The 14,959-nt window shown below is 35.0% G+C and overlaps 1 protein-coding gene and 1 pseudogene across 1 annotated transcript in view; one reads left to right on the top strand and one right to left on the bottom strand.

Annotated features, from left to right (window-relative positions):
- The window catches only part of LOC129514645 (low-density lipoprotein receptor-related protein 1B), a 1,831,349-nt gene that overhangs the window by 831,944 nt on the left and 984,446 nt on the right, over positions 1-14,959 (bottom strand). The window lies entirely within an intron of this gene.
- Positions 7,692-14,585, top strand: LOC129514453 (60S ribosomal protein L7a-like; annotated as a pseudogene).

The following is a 14,959-nucleotide window of genomic DNA, read 5'->3' as shown; positions in this document are numbered from 1 at the left end:
ATGTTTATGTCTCTGTTTCATACTTCTAACAGATTTTATTAAAATTTTATTTGATCCTTTTTTTAGATTATTACTAAAGATAATAAGCAAACCTAGGAATGACTGAAGTACATTTTCATTTATTATTGACCCTTTCCTATCTCCACATCAATATAATTAATGTAATTTCATCTATTTTAAGAATGGAACGATAACATGGTCCCTGTAGATTAAGAAATACATATTTGTTTATTTCACTTTTTCTTCTTTTTTTAATAATTCCAAGTGAACAGATTTTACATGTGCTTGAATTTTAATGCCATTGCTCTTGGAGATAGTTCTTTGTGTTTCTTTTTTTTTTTTAAAGATTTTTATTTATTTACTCATGAGAGACAGAGGGAAGGCAGAGACCTAGGCAGAGGGAGAAGCAGCATCCTCGCAGGGAGCCAGATGTGGGGCCAAGCCCTGAGCTGAAGGCAGCCGCTCAACCACTGAGCCACCCAGGCATCTCTAGTTCTTTGTGTTTCATGTTACTTTTAGTGGGGTTTGTTTTAAAACACTTGTATCTTTTAAAAATATTTTTAAATCAAACTGTATCAGATACTAAAGGACAGATGGCAAGTAGTTTTAACTTCAAGTAATTTAATAGAGAATGGGAAAAAGGAAAGAGAATAAGAAAAGAATCACAGAAAAATTGGAATGCTTAAAAATATCATGGTTTGATTTTATTATGAGACTAACGCATAGTAGACTACCTTCCTGCTTTCATTCCCCAGTTATATAGTAATTCCTAACTTTACAGTTAAGTATTGAACATATGAACACATTTCAAACATCTGAGTATTAGGAGAAAAATTAGTTCAAAGAATAAAATTGAAAAACAGTACCATAGTAGGGTTCCAAATAAGGGTAAAATAGGCTTATTTCAAATGATGGGAGTATTGATTTCTATAGATGTCAGTCTTAGAAATTCAAGGTGTTGGCTTTGAAGATGAATTAAACTGAAATAACTTGCTAGGCCACTCCACCAAATAAGCAAAACATAAATAATAAACAAAAACATAAATAGCTAAACAAATGACTAGTTTCTAAAATATACTAGTCTTTCTTGAATTAACTAAATTACAATGAAGTGCCTAGGTTCTTGTCCAATATATACATATGGATTCCTAGGTCAACTCTGAAGATAATAAGCCAATAAGCCAAAATAGGCTTAAATAGTGCCATGAGAGTATCTTTTTAAATCAAGTTCCTCACTTCAGACAAGTATGAGAAACACAGAGCCAATGGGTCAGTTTCTGGCATGGGGCATGTTCTTGAGATATGTTACTTGTCTGTAAATGAGAATTTGGTTGTCACTCTGTTTTAAAGCAAAAATAAGGTTCTGGTTTGAATTACAAAAATAAGTTCAGACTTTTCTTGAATGTATCATTCATAAAATTCATCCTTTTGTATGCCTTCCATTCTACATTAACTTACTTGAGTGAAGGAACTAGACTGTTCCTTGTTTAGTGCCAACTCCCTACACAAAAGTCCAGAACCTGGTGATCCTTGATCAAAACGTTCTTCTAAATGAACGCATTAATTACTATGTAGTGATTAATCAATGGGAATATTCTATCAATAAGAATACTTTAATATTTTAATTCAGAAATAAAATTTAAAGATTGGAGGATTCAAATATACTGAATGCAGTTTGTAGTAAATACTTTTCTCCCTGAAAGAGCTGCTAACTATTCCATAGCTAAAGGAGACAAAATACCCTCCTGATTTTTAGTTTTAGGTAGTTTTAATAATCATATCCCACAACCAAATAACTATTATCTCTTCTAGATTCACTCTGCCAAAAATCAGTTGACTTCTGAACAGGTATATGACTTTTTTCTTTTCCATAACTGATGCCCTTTTTAACCACCTTGTTAACATAATACATTTTTTTTCAAATAGCTAGTCAAGAGCTGACTTTTTTGGAATAGCAATTCACATGTTTATTAAGCTCTCTCTAGGACTATATGGAATGTTACTAAAAGAAATTCCCTAAATATTTCCTTCTCTGAGAGTGAAGAGACTGAAATAAGTAGCATATTTTATTAATCTAATTCTATGTGCTTAATGAAAATAATTTTAAAACTCACGTTAAAAACAGTGTGGATCAGACTATGTTCTAAATTTTTAAAATATGTTATTGAATTTTCACTCTTACAATAATCCAGCGAGATGTTTATTACCTTCATGTAAGGGATGAGATAATTACGCATCTCATTTTTTCTCATCTCTCTCTTTTTATTTTAAGTGTGTGTGTGTGTAATTCCTACATAGGAATTTGTAAAGATTATAAATCTGTTTTAATAAATTAAGGTTAATTTTTTCTTTTTTTTAAAGATTTTATTTATTCATGAGAGACACAGAGAAAGGCAGAGACATAGGCAGAGGGAGAAGCAGGCTCCCTGCAGGGAGCCCAATGCGGGACTTGATATCAGTACCTCCCTCCCCCATCACAACCCAAACCAAAGGCAGGCCAACCACTTAGCCACCAACGTGACCCAATATTAGAAATTTTCAAAACTCAAAAAACAAACATAAAACATATTCTTAAAGTTCAAAGCAATATTAATAATCACAGTAGACAATGTCTATAGGGAATTCTGGAATTTTACATAGATGTAGATAAAAAAAATGCCTGCCTTCTCAGTAGATATCAAAGATTTCCATATTGCATGCTAACTGCTCAGGCAGTTAATTTGCACTAATCAGCTGGAGACAAAGAGAGAGAAAATTACAGTAACTTGATGAGTTAATTTTGTGTTTTACAGTCATTGTCTTCCTGGGTTGCTAAATGCTCCATCTTTAACATAGTTTTGAGATATTATAGGCATCCTTGTCAAAGCCAGGCAACACATTTGTGAACTGTTAAAATCATCTGAAAGTTCTTTCACTCATTTGTTGTAAAAGAGAAACCAGGCCCTCTAAATTGAAAAAGAAAAAGGCAGGCCTGAAGGCTTTTCCAAATCCCTCTAACAGATTCTCTCCCTACAGAGTCTGTCTATACATTTTATTTAGTGGTCTCTATGCATAATCTCTCAAAACAGTTGTTAAATATTCTAGGAATTTTCAATTAAAAATAAGATGGTAGACATACTCTCTTTATAAAGTGATAGAACAGAGTATAGCTTCACATTAGCATTTGGGAGATTATTTCATCTTCTTCCCAAACGACTGAGTCAAATATGCCATACCCATGAATGTACTCCATCATAGTCTTAAGATTACTGCATAAAGTACTTTAATTGCACAGGAAGAGTACATCGTCCTGCAGAACTCTAAAGCAATAAATCAGAAGCAATTTATGCATATCCTGCTAAGATATTAAAGACCAAGAACACCCTTCAATGTTAAACCCAAGAGACCTTTCATTATTTCTTTCAATGCAATTTAATACCAGAAAGCCATTAAATGTCTACTATGTATAAAAACTCTGCTTACAGAGCAGGGCCTACTGAGATGAATACTGTATAGTCCTGGCCTAAGGAGGGTCTTACATATTAATTTCAACAAGCAAATGGATATCTATTAGACTGATGATCCATAATAGTCATAACTTTGTATTATGGAACATGATCACCAGGAAATACTTTTCATGAATTAGAGAGGGGGGAAAGGTTACTTATGTAAAACAACAACAACAACAACAACAAAAGCAGGGAGGAAATAATTATTTAGTACTATGCTGAAACACTGGAATCTTTCACTTAGCTATCTATAGATTAGCAGACTTTCACTTAGCTATCTATAGATTAGCAGAATTTCTAGAAAAACAGGGATTGGACTCTCTGAAGACCAGTAGATTCCACAACTGAAAATTTTAAAGAAATCAATACATGGATTAAAGTAATTTTTACCAAACACTGGCTTCTTGATAATCAAACCATCATCAGTGAAGGAAGTAGATTTTGCTTTATTTTTTTCTGTTTTGAGAATCTAATGGAAAAGGCTTTGGGGATGTGACTATTCCTTTTTAAAGTGAATTTGATGGCTCTATACTACTCACCTAGATCATTTTATGTTTTTCTTTATGCCTGAGTTCACTCTAAACAGGTATCATATTTCCCTTGAAACATATGAAATCGACCATATTTAACCATTTCTAACATACACAAAGAGCAATATTTCAATTCAACATTCCCTACCTTAGATACTATACATTATAATTATATCAAATGGAAATTTTTTTGTGATATAGCTTATAAACTCTAAATAGCAGTCTGGTACAAATTAAGTAATGAGATAAAAACTGGCATAAATTGTCATAATTACCTAGAATATTTCTGGTGTTTTTACTTTTAACTCCAAATTTTTATAAGTTTATGATTCTAAAGTGGGCTTATCATTTTGCTCTTGGATCTGAAATGAAGGAAATGTGAAACCAAGGCAACTCCTTCTTCAGATAGAAAATAATTGTTTTATTTTACTTTACTCATTCTGCTTCATTAGTCTAGGCTAAGCTCTGAGAATCCAGACAGGGCTTCAGAACAAGTAGTTATAATCAGAAAACATCAGATATTAATTAAGATGCCCTTCAATTAACTTCACATTATGGAGTCCACCATGATTTTACACTGGAATTTTGACCTCATAGCTTTTAGCAAAAAGGAAAACATGATGTTAATTGCTTTATTGGGACTTTTTAAGGGTAAGCTTCTGAGTTAAGCAATTTATATGTTTTAGAGAGCACCAGCCCTTGAAAGAGACAGAGTTGGTTTGGAATCAAATCCAATAATGCTGTTTATCAGCAATGAGATATTGGCAAGGTATTAAATCTTTGTAAATCTCAGTTTCTTCATCTGAGATATGGAAAAATGAAGAGTAAAACTTATGGAGTTATTGTCAGACTTAAAAGTAATAATCCGTGGGGAATGTTAAACTATGCTTGTTTAGGTGCACCTGGGTGGCACAGTAGGCTAAGCATTAGGTTCTTGGTTTTGGCTCAGGTTATGATCGGAGAGTCTTGATGTTTGGGTCCTGAGATCGAGCCCTTTGGAGAGTCCCAGGGTGAGCCTGGAGGCAGGCTCTGAGCTCAGCATAGTCTGTTTAAGACTCTCTCTTCCTGTCCCTCTGCCTCTACCCCCTGCACTGTCTCTCTCTCACCCTCTCTCTGTTTCTCAAATAAATAAATAAATCTGAAAAAAAGATCTTGTTTAAAAGCAATCTATAAATCCTGTTATAAATTGGATACTTTAAAGATATCATAGTAGACCATATCTGAAGGATTTATAACATCATCACATCTAAACCTCTGCCTCAAAAAGGTAGAGGTATATCACTTAATGACTTACGATTAAAGTACACCCAAAGAAAATACATCCCTTAAAATAACAATTTCTTTGCTTTTCCACCAGATGGTGATTATGTTTTCTTGAGTAACTTTTTTTTTTAAGATTTTATATTTATTTATTTTTGTGAGAGAGAATGAGCACAAGCTGCAGCAGGGGCAGAGGGAGAGAGAGAAGCAGGTTCCTCGCTGAGCAGGGAGTCTGCTGTGGGACTGGATCCCAGGACTCTGGGATCATAACCTGAGCCTAAGGCAAATGCTTAACTGACTAAGCCACTCAGACACCCCTTCTTTTGTAACTTTTTTTTTAAGTTTTTTTTTAATTTTTACTTATTTATGATAGACATACAGAGAGAGAGAGACAGGCAGAGACACAGGCAGAGGGAGATGCAGGCTCCATGCACCGGGAGCCCGATGTGGGATTCGATCCCGGGTCTCCAGGATCGGCCCTGGGCCAAAGGCAGGCGCCAAACCGCTGCGCCACCCAGGGATCCCCTTTTGTAACTTTTAAAGTGCTAATTTTGGTCTTTTAAAATGAGAAATGTTAAATATGCATATATAACTGATAGCTTCCTTAACTATTTCAAATGCTCTATCATCTCTGTATCTGGTTTCTACTTAGATTAATAACAGATATTCAAAATGCTTTTCATATATATACATACATTTTTTAAAACTATGTTCTATGAGTTTTTAACTTTTATTCTCTCTGAATAAGTTCTCTGATACAAAAAATTACAAGATATAATGATCAAATTTCCAGTCATATTTTGTTTGTGAGGTATTGGATTAGCATCCTTCTGTCTAAATATAATAACTAACCCTCAAAACTACCTTCTTTCCAAGAAATAATAGCTTCATTAGCCAATTAAAACACATTTCAAACCAATAGTTTACTTGTATACTTCCAATTGTCACATATTTTGGAAACTGGAAACTAACTACTTTTTCCTCACAATTTTCTAATTTCACTTTACTAAACTGATTTTGCCGTTCTCTAGTCACTTCTTAAATACTTTCATTTGGGAGGAAGACCTTCCTCTGTCCTATGGTCCCTCCAGCTGGACTAAGAATCAAATTGATGAGACAGATTAATAGGAGAAAATAAATTTAATAAGCATAATCACAGGGTGGGGGGTGGGGCTGAGGGGTATACTACACACAGACAGGAATTTCTAAAGACAATGAGACAATATCCAATTTATCTGAGCTAAGGAGTTGGAGAGAAACCTGAGGATACAAAGGGAAGAAAACTCATTAGCAAGAAGGGGAAAGGAGATGTTTAGAAAAATAAGAATATTCTATTATTTAGATGAGTTCCTTTGGTAAAGGGGGCTTCTGTTAATATGTCTCTTCATGTTGCAGGCTCTCCTTTCTAGTATAAATTTAGGCAATTATGGGCGAGGCAGAGAACCTTTCTTGCATCCTCCAGGGTTTTTTTTTTTTTTTTTATCACTTTTAACTTGAAATAGTCTTCATGTCAATGTGGCACATTTTGGGGCAGTCCACCCAGGGCCCCTACATTTTCCTATTTGGTATAATAGAGGAGAAAAAATTAAGTAGGAAACAGATGCATTTCCTAGATATTTGGCAAGCTATTGTGGCATGTCTCAGTTGAGATTAATTTCAAAAGTAAAAATTCTTAGCTCTTTTCAGAAAGAAAATATATATATATATATATATATATATATATATATAGAGAGAGAGAGAGAGAGAGAGAGAGAAAATAACTGGAGGAGAGAAAATAAAAAAGGGAGGAGGAGAGGAGGAAAGGAAAGGAGGGACGAAGGGACAGAAGGACAGAGGGATAGAGAGAGAAAGCAAATAAAGCACATTCATTAATTTATTTTCCCATTTAAAGTCTGACTTTTTAGAAACAAAATAAAATTAATTTTGAAATTTCATTTTCATATAAAAGGAAAGCATAAATAGAATGTAGTAGCAAAGAAAGAGCTAAAATTTTCAGTGAAATAAAATATAGCTTGGTGATCTCACCAAATTTAGAAATGTGTATGCATTGTTCTGGTAGGTTTGATTCCTAAGGTCACTGATACGTGTTCCTTTTGCTTATTTCTTCTATCTTCCATTCCCTTCCTTCATTCTCCCTCCTTACCTGGGAAAATTTTAACAGCCTGCAGCTTCTCTTCCTCCTCTCCCTTCAGGTATACGAAATCCCAGGACAATTCTACAAAGTCTAACAGTTAACTGGGAACTTGTACCACATTATCTCTCTCAGCTTATTTGTGGTCTGTTTGTTTGTTTTCATAAATTTGTAGAAACTAAAATGATATACCGCCCACCTAAGGTATAATAGAAACCTAATAGAATCCAAATCCTTAAATTTGTCCCCAATATACCTAATTTTCACATTGTTCAGACTGGGATGAAGAAACCTTATTACATGATTGAACAGGTAAAGGAGCAAATGAAACAGACAGGAAAAAAATACCTGAAAGTACCAATTAAAATGCACAAAATGATCCCATTCAACCTTTTATTGAGCGACACTTTTCCATATGTTTCAGGACATTTAGAAACAGCTTTGCTAATTTAATATATCGGGAAAGGACCCACGATGTTTCTATGCATATTTTATTGCTATAAATATCTTCAGAAGGGTGGGCAGGAGGGCTTGTATACATATATACAGTAAGATTACAAAATCAGCAATACCTGCTTTGGGGACCACTAATCTTTCACTTTCCCCTTTCCAGACTGTAAATCTAATGCACTGGAAAATCAAAATATATTTGTCTTGATCACTATCTAGGTGCTTGGGAAAATGCCAAAATTAAGGATATGGAAAGGAAAAAGGGAGATTATTTTTTTTAAGGAATTAAATAGCAATGAAAGAATAATGTTTAAATCAAAGTATCTGGAGAATGAGAAAGCATGAAAAACATTTGAATGCCCTGGACAATAATCTTCTTTGGGTAAAATGGAATTAGTTTAAAGTTAAGAAAGGAATGAAAATAAATACCTGAACAATTTTGTTATAAACAAATTTGCTATATTGACCCCTTCAAGGCAGCAGGATGGAAGCAACACCTGTCCAGAGTCTAAAAGAGTCATGGCTCATTTTTCCTCCCTCTTCTTTGAAAATGTTATATATTGCGGGTAGGACACAGGCATAGTTGCAGGAGTGCAAAGATGGTTAAAAGGAGACATGAGTCTATGCATGGACAGGTTGTTCTAGAATGTCAAAATATTCTAAGATGGAAAATGAACACAGAAGGAGAAGTAAGGAAGTGCACTTCAAAACTCATGGCTTATATTCTAGTCATCATTTTGTTCTTTGTTTCTCTCTCCCTTTTGTGGACATTCTTTTATTCTACAGCCATAATGGTGCCTATACATATCTATGACTTCCTCCACTGACTTGTCTTTGCACAACGGGGGAACATTATCTTTCCTGATGAGTTCTAACTATGAACTGGCTGCAGTGTAACAACCCAGGGATACTGTGTTCTGCCCTGATATTGTGTCCAGCTCATAGGATATAACTAATGGGGCACCTGGGTGGCTCAACTGGTTAAGCATCTGTTGGCTCAGGTCATGATTCCAGGGACCTGAGATCCAGGCCCACATGGAGCTCCACATCTGGCACCTTGCTCAGTATGTAGCCTGCTTCTCCCTTTCCCTCTGCCCAATGTTCCCCCTGTTTGTGCTCTCTTTCTCTCTGTCAAATAAATAAATATGTCAAAAAAGGATATACCTAATAAACAAAAGAACCCTATTACATGTACATGGAGGGAAAAACAGAAAAGTGGAGCTGGTTTAATACTGATGCATATATAGATCTGATCTCTATCTGTTCTCTACACCACCATTTATGTCAGGTAGCTACAAGAAGCTCAAGTCTCACAAACTAGGATGTAAGCCAATAATGTGCCCATAGCATTTTTCTGGCCCTATCTGAACCTAGGAAAGCCTTCTATTGAGCCTTTAAAATGGAATGTCTGTCATCAATAAATTCTTTTTATTTTGAACCTCCTAACATTCCTTTCAGCATTTTTATTCTGCCTGCGACCTGCTTTTCACTCAAGGACACAGGTTCACCTGAGCTTCTTCAGTTGATAGCTGTTTTCTATCCATATCCTTCTTCTCCCCTTACTATTTGAGTCTGGAGGTTTTGAAGCTCACTTCAATTTCTGGATAATTTTCTCATCTCCATCCCTTAAAAGTACCCACCCTTTGATCCTCTGATGGCATTATCCATTATCCTCATCACAACTCTGACTTGGTTCAAAATATCCTTGAAATTTCTTATTTCTTCCTTACTCCTCCAAAATAATTCCTGATTAATTCTTCATGATTTTAGCACATATGAAGATGATTTTTCCAAAACCGTAGTCAAGTCTGTTGGATTTTTGACCTTTTCTCCTCAAATGATCATGTTCTTCCCCATACCTCAACCAGCCACTCTCATGATTATAGTCTAAACTTGCCATTCCCAAAATATGTAATCTCTACACTTTCGATTTCCAGTATCCCATTCTATGAACACAATCTCTCATCCTTCCAGCTCATTAACCTTAGTAATTTACCCCACAAGCCCTCAACCCTTTAGAACATTAATCCATTTTCAACTGTCTGCCCTTACCTCTCCTATGCCCTTTCTTCCTTTTATAACCAGTTTAAATCCTATGCCCAATCATTTATTTACTCCACTGAATACACCTTCAACTTCTGTATCCATTTGTGCTTCAACAGTGCTGCAACTCTGTACCTGTACCCACCCACACAGGTAAATATGGCTGGAAGAAAAAGGGACACCCCCAAAATCATGCTAAATAGTATAGGCTAGCAAAATATGCCACTCTAAATTATGCCACTCTGGCATAAGGATTATTTTCAGCTGAAGGCTATTAAGAAGAAACAGATACAAGGAAAGTTCTCTGCCTTCCCCCTGTTTGCTTAGAACAAGGAGATAATTTTGCAAAGATGTCTGCCTTCCCCTCTCTACCAGGAAGGACAAAATTTAATCACAGGAAACTTTAGGCCTTTATCAGCCTGGGAGAGACAGCACCAGAGGACTCCACATAACAAACTTTACTAACTAGCTCTTATCTTGCATTAGTTACCATATATTTACCTTCCCACAGTACGCTACCTCTGAGATTCAAGGTCTTTTTACTTTGTCTTATGGCTTCTCTAAAATTGCATTGTTCTGTTGCTAAAACGCTATATAAGCCCAAATTTTAACCAACTCTCAGATACCCATCCCTGAGTTCCTCTCATATATATATATATATATATATATATATATAGAGAGAGAGAGAGAGAGAGAGAGAGAGGAATATATATATCATATAACATATAATATATAGGATATATATATCATATATTAACATATATATGATATATATGTTAATAAGCTTCTGCTTTCTCTTATTAATCAGTCTTTTGATACAGATCCCCAGGCAAACATCTAGAAAGGTAGAAGGAAAATATTTTTTTCTTCCTAATAGTCTAATTTTACAATTATGATCATAATCTCAGGAATCACAGCAATTATATTTCTTTGGTTTCCTGTCACCTACTCTTGTGGATCAGTGCCATTCAGAACATGGCCCTTAGCTTCTGGACAGTCTATGACATGTTTACTACCAGCCTACAATATATGTAGCAGAGTTAAAAGAAAACATTTGGGATATTTTATAGCAATTTTGTCATCAGCTAGACCCCAAGACCTGCCTTTACTGTCCACCTGCTTGTACTCATCTTTGTCCCACATCTTTCCTTAAGCTGTTCTTTTTAGTTTATCTCTCAACTCAGACAGATGAAAAGCAAAACCACCTCTAGCCCCTTGAGTGATAGCAACTGCTCTGACAGCCCTTCAGCCAGCCCAAGCCACTCAAATAAGTTTGAGCTTAATCTTTGACGGGTGCCTGCATAAAAAGGACCATGGAGTGACCTCTAGAATGACCGATGAGTTCCTTTACCTCATTATAGACATGTTTCCTTAAGGCACATGCATGACCTTATCTCTACCTCTACATACAAGGACAAGGCTTCCCTATCTAAATATTCTTCTGAACCTTAAATAAAAGGATTCCTTTTCTCTGGGAGTCATGGCTTCGGAAGCTATTCCCTGTAATTTTATTTGCTGTAAATAAAATTTTCTTTGTGTGACAACTCAACCTAGAGTAGTTTCTGAATCACCGAGGAGTGAACCCACATTGGTTTGGTTACAATTTGACATAGTACTTTTATGTATTATGAATATTTTTAAATTGGATTTATATTTTATGCTTATTTACACTTTGATTTTTTGAATAATTCTATTGTAATTTTCAAAAGTATTCCACCATGTTTTAGAAATCAAAACAAACAAAAAGAATCTAGTCCTTCACCACAGATAATTTGAGATATACTACCTTGATTTCTAGTTGATACCCCTGTCTGAAACCTCTGTTGCTTTATTTCCTATACTTGCTCCTAGCTTCCTATTTTATAAAGCAAATAGAAGCAATTAGAAGTAAATTTCCACTACCACCAGATATACTCATCCATCTACCTGTGTCTGTATTCACATAGTTTCCTCTTGTGTTATCATGCTTGAACTATGTACAACTCTTCCGTTGTGCACAAGGACCCCTATCTTCCCATCTGTTTTCAGACATTGCTCCAGCAGGACTTCTAATTCTTGCCTGTATTATTAAATCATTGCCCTTCATAGGATTTTTCCTATCGATGTGTAGATGTACTACTATATATTCACCTTAAAAAATAAGTTCTCTATTCCATTTTTTCTCCCAGCTCCCACTTTATTTCCCCCCTTTCTGCTCCTTCCCTATTATGGCAACAGTCCACAAATAATTATTTAAATTTATTGTCAACAGTTTCCCTCCTCTCATTCATTTCTTTCTTGATGTCATTCCCTTCAGGGTCTACATAATCTGCCCCCTAAACATTTATGTTTCTGATCTCATTCTTTTCTCTCTCTCATTTACTCAGCTTTAGCCATACTGTTCTCCCATGCTGTTTCTCAAACATGCCAAGTTTCTTCTGGTTTCAGAACCTTAGATTTACTTCTCTGTTTTGAATGTTCTTGATAGCTGCATTGCTAGCTTCTTCTTTTCCTTCAGTTCTTAACTCAGAGATCACTTTGTCATTGAGGGCCTCACTTAAGCCTACTTTAAACACACCTTTAAGCACCCCATCCCCCATACAAAATTATTTTTCCTGTAACAATCATCACTTTCTTTCATATTACATAATTACTGTTTTTGTTGCTGCTGATGCTGTTATTGTTCTGTGGATGTTACTATTATCATCATCATAACCATCATTATCATTATCTGCATCCTCTCCTTTCAGAATATAAAGTCCATAAGGCAAGAAATAGTTACTTGCTGTATTCATTGCCCATACAGAGCAGTTATTTGAGGGGAAAAACTATGAAGCAAAACAGGACTACAAGCAATCTATCTAAACATAATAAAGATGCTTTAACAAAGCATTATAGCCAGCATTATCTATTGATGAAGAAAACCAACTTCTATTAAAATCAGGAATTACACAAGGATGCCTGTTATCACCATAAAAAATACCAATGTTATTTATAATAACAAAATGTTATCTCAGATGCCTGAGAATGTGCTAAATTTACAAAGTCTATACTTTACCTACAAATTAAAATAATCAGAAATGGAAATGAAAAGTAGAATATCTCAAACACAATGGCACCTCAACTGCAAGAAAGAATAGGTGAAAAACAAAGCAAGCCACAGATACATACACATACACAAATCCCACAGTTTCATTGAATAGCTTGAAATAATTCCTGAATCAATGGGGAAACAATCATGGGAAGAAAAAAAAATGTTTTATTGTCATAAAGTGAAATGTCTCACAAATTAACAAACATATTTAATGCAATTCCAAAAAAGATCAGCAAATGGATTTGACTGAAGACTAATTTTTTTTAAAGTTCAGAATGACAAATAGATAACTAGGAAATTATAAAGATCTTTTGAAAAGTTTACTGTGGAAGAACCTATAAAGCTAGATATTAAAACTTACAATGAGGCCTATATTCATACCTTTACAATGGAAGTATCACATTAAAGATAAAAGATATCTACCACTATTACTGTTATTTAATATTTTTTTCTTTTTTTTAAATATTTTTTTCTGGGATAAAAGCTAATGAAATTTAAAAGAGAACAAAAAATAGGCATAACACCAGATATAAATCTATAAGGTATAATTATTTTCAGTTTTATTTTATTTCTAGACAACCCAAGAGAATCAACTAAAAACTTCTATAAATAAGAAGATAGTTCAATAAAGTAAGCAGGCCCAAAATTAATCTACTAAAACTTGTATCCTTCCAACATACAAATAATAAACAGAAAATTTCCTATACAATAACAGGAAAAAAAAAGTTTTTTAAAAGGGGAAAAACTGATCCTGAAGTTTGTATCATTGCTTTCTTTCTCCTCTGGCCATTGAAGTTGCCCAAAGGAAAGAAGGCTAAGGGGAATAAGGTGGACCTGGCCCCTGCTGTTGACAAGAAGTAGGAGGCCAAGAAGGTGGTCAATCCCTTGTTTGAGAAAAGGCCCAAGAATTTTGAGACTGGAGATGACATTCAGTCCAAAAGGAACCTCACATGCTTTGTCAAATGGCCCACTACATCTGGCTGTCTCAGCAAAAGGCTATTCTCTAGAAACATCTACAAGTGCCTCCCATGATTAATCAGTTCACCCAGGTCCTGGACTGCCAAAGAGCTACTCTACTGTTCAAACTAGCCCACAAATACAGACCGGACACAAAGCAAGAGAAGAAACAGAGATTGTTGGCCAAGGCTGAGAAGAAAGCTGATGGCAAAGGGCATGTCCTCACTTAGAGGGCACCTGTCTTTTGAACTGGGGTTAATACTGTTACCTCCTTAGTGGAAGACAGGAAGGTTCATCTGGTAGTGATTGCACATGATATGGATCCTACCGAGCTGGTTGTCTTCCTGCCTGCCCTGTATCTTAAAATGGGGGTTTCCTATTGCATTATCAATGAGAAAGCCTGTCTGGGGCATCTGGTCCCCAGGAAGATTTGTACTACTGTCACCTTTACACAGTTTAACCTGGAAGACAAAAGAGGTCCGGATGGCTAGCTGGTAGAAGCTATCAAGACCAACTACAATGACAAATATGATGAGATTCATGGTCACCAGGGAGGTAACATCCCAGGTCCAGAGTCAGTGGCTCACATTGCCAAGCTGGAAAAGGAAATTTTAAACAACTGGTCACCAAACAGGCTAAGTGTGTGCTGTTGAATTTTCTGTACATAAATGTATTAAAAAAGTTCTCTTTTAAAAAAAATAAAGTTCATCTGGTTAAATAAATAAACTATAACAACAAAAAGATTCTATAAACATTTTGGGAAAAGATGACAGAATTATTATGCACTAGACCTAATAGTTTTTAATATTTATTTTAAAGCTATGGTGATTAAAGGAAATAGATACAGAATTTAATCATACAAAATGAGCCATTAATGCACTAGAAAAAAATGGGATAATTAAAAAAAATAATAACATTGTCATCAAAAGGTTTTACTTTTATTTTGAAACCTACTAAAATGGCCATAATTTTTTTTTGATAGATTCAAGACACTTAAAAAAGAAATTTACATGGAAAAAAAAAGGAA

This window comes from Nyctereutes procyonoides, unplaced genomic scaffold (assembly GCF_905146905.1).
Source record: "Nyctereutes procyonoides isolate TBG_1078 unplaced genomic scaffold, NYPRO_anot_genome, whole genome shotgun sequence".
Taxonomy (NCBI): domain Eukaryota; kingdom Metazoa; phylum Chordata; class Mammalia; order Carnivora; family Canidae; genus Nyctereutes; species Nyctereutes procyonoides.
This window is presented reverse-complemented; position numbering and strand designations above follow the sequence as displayed.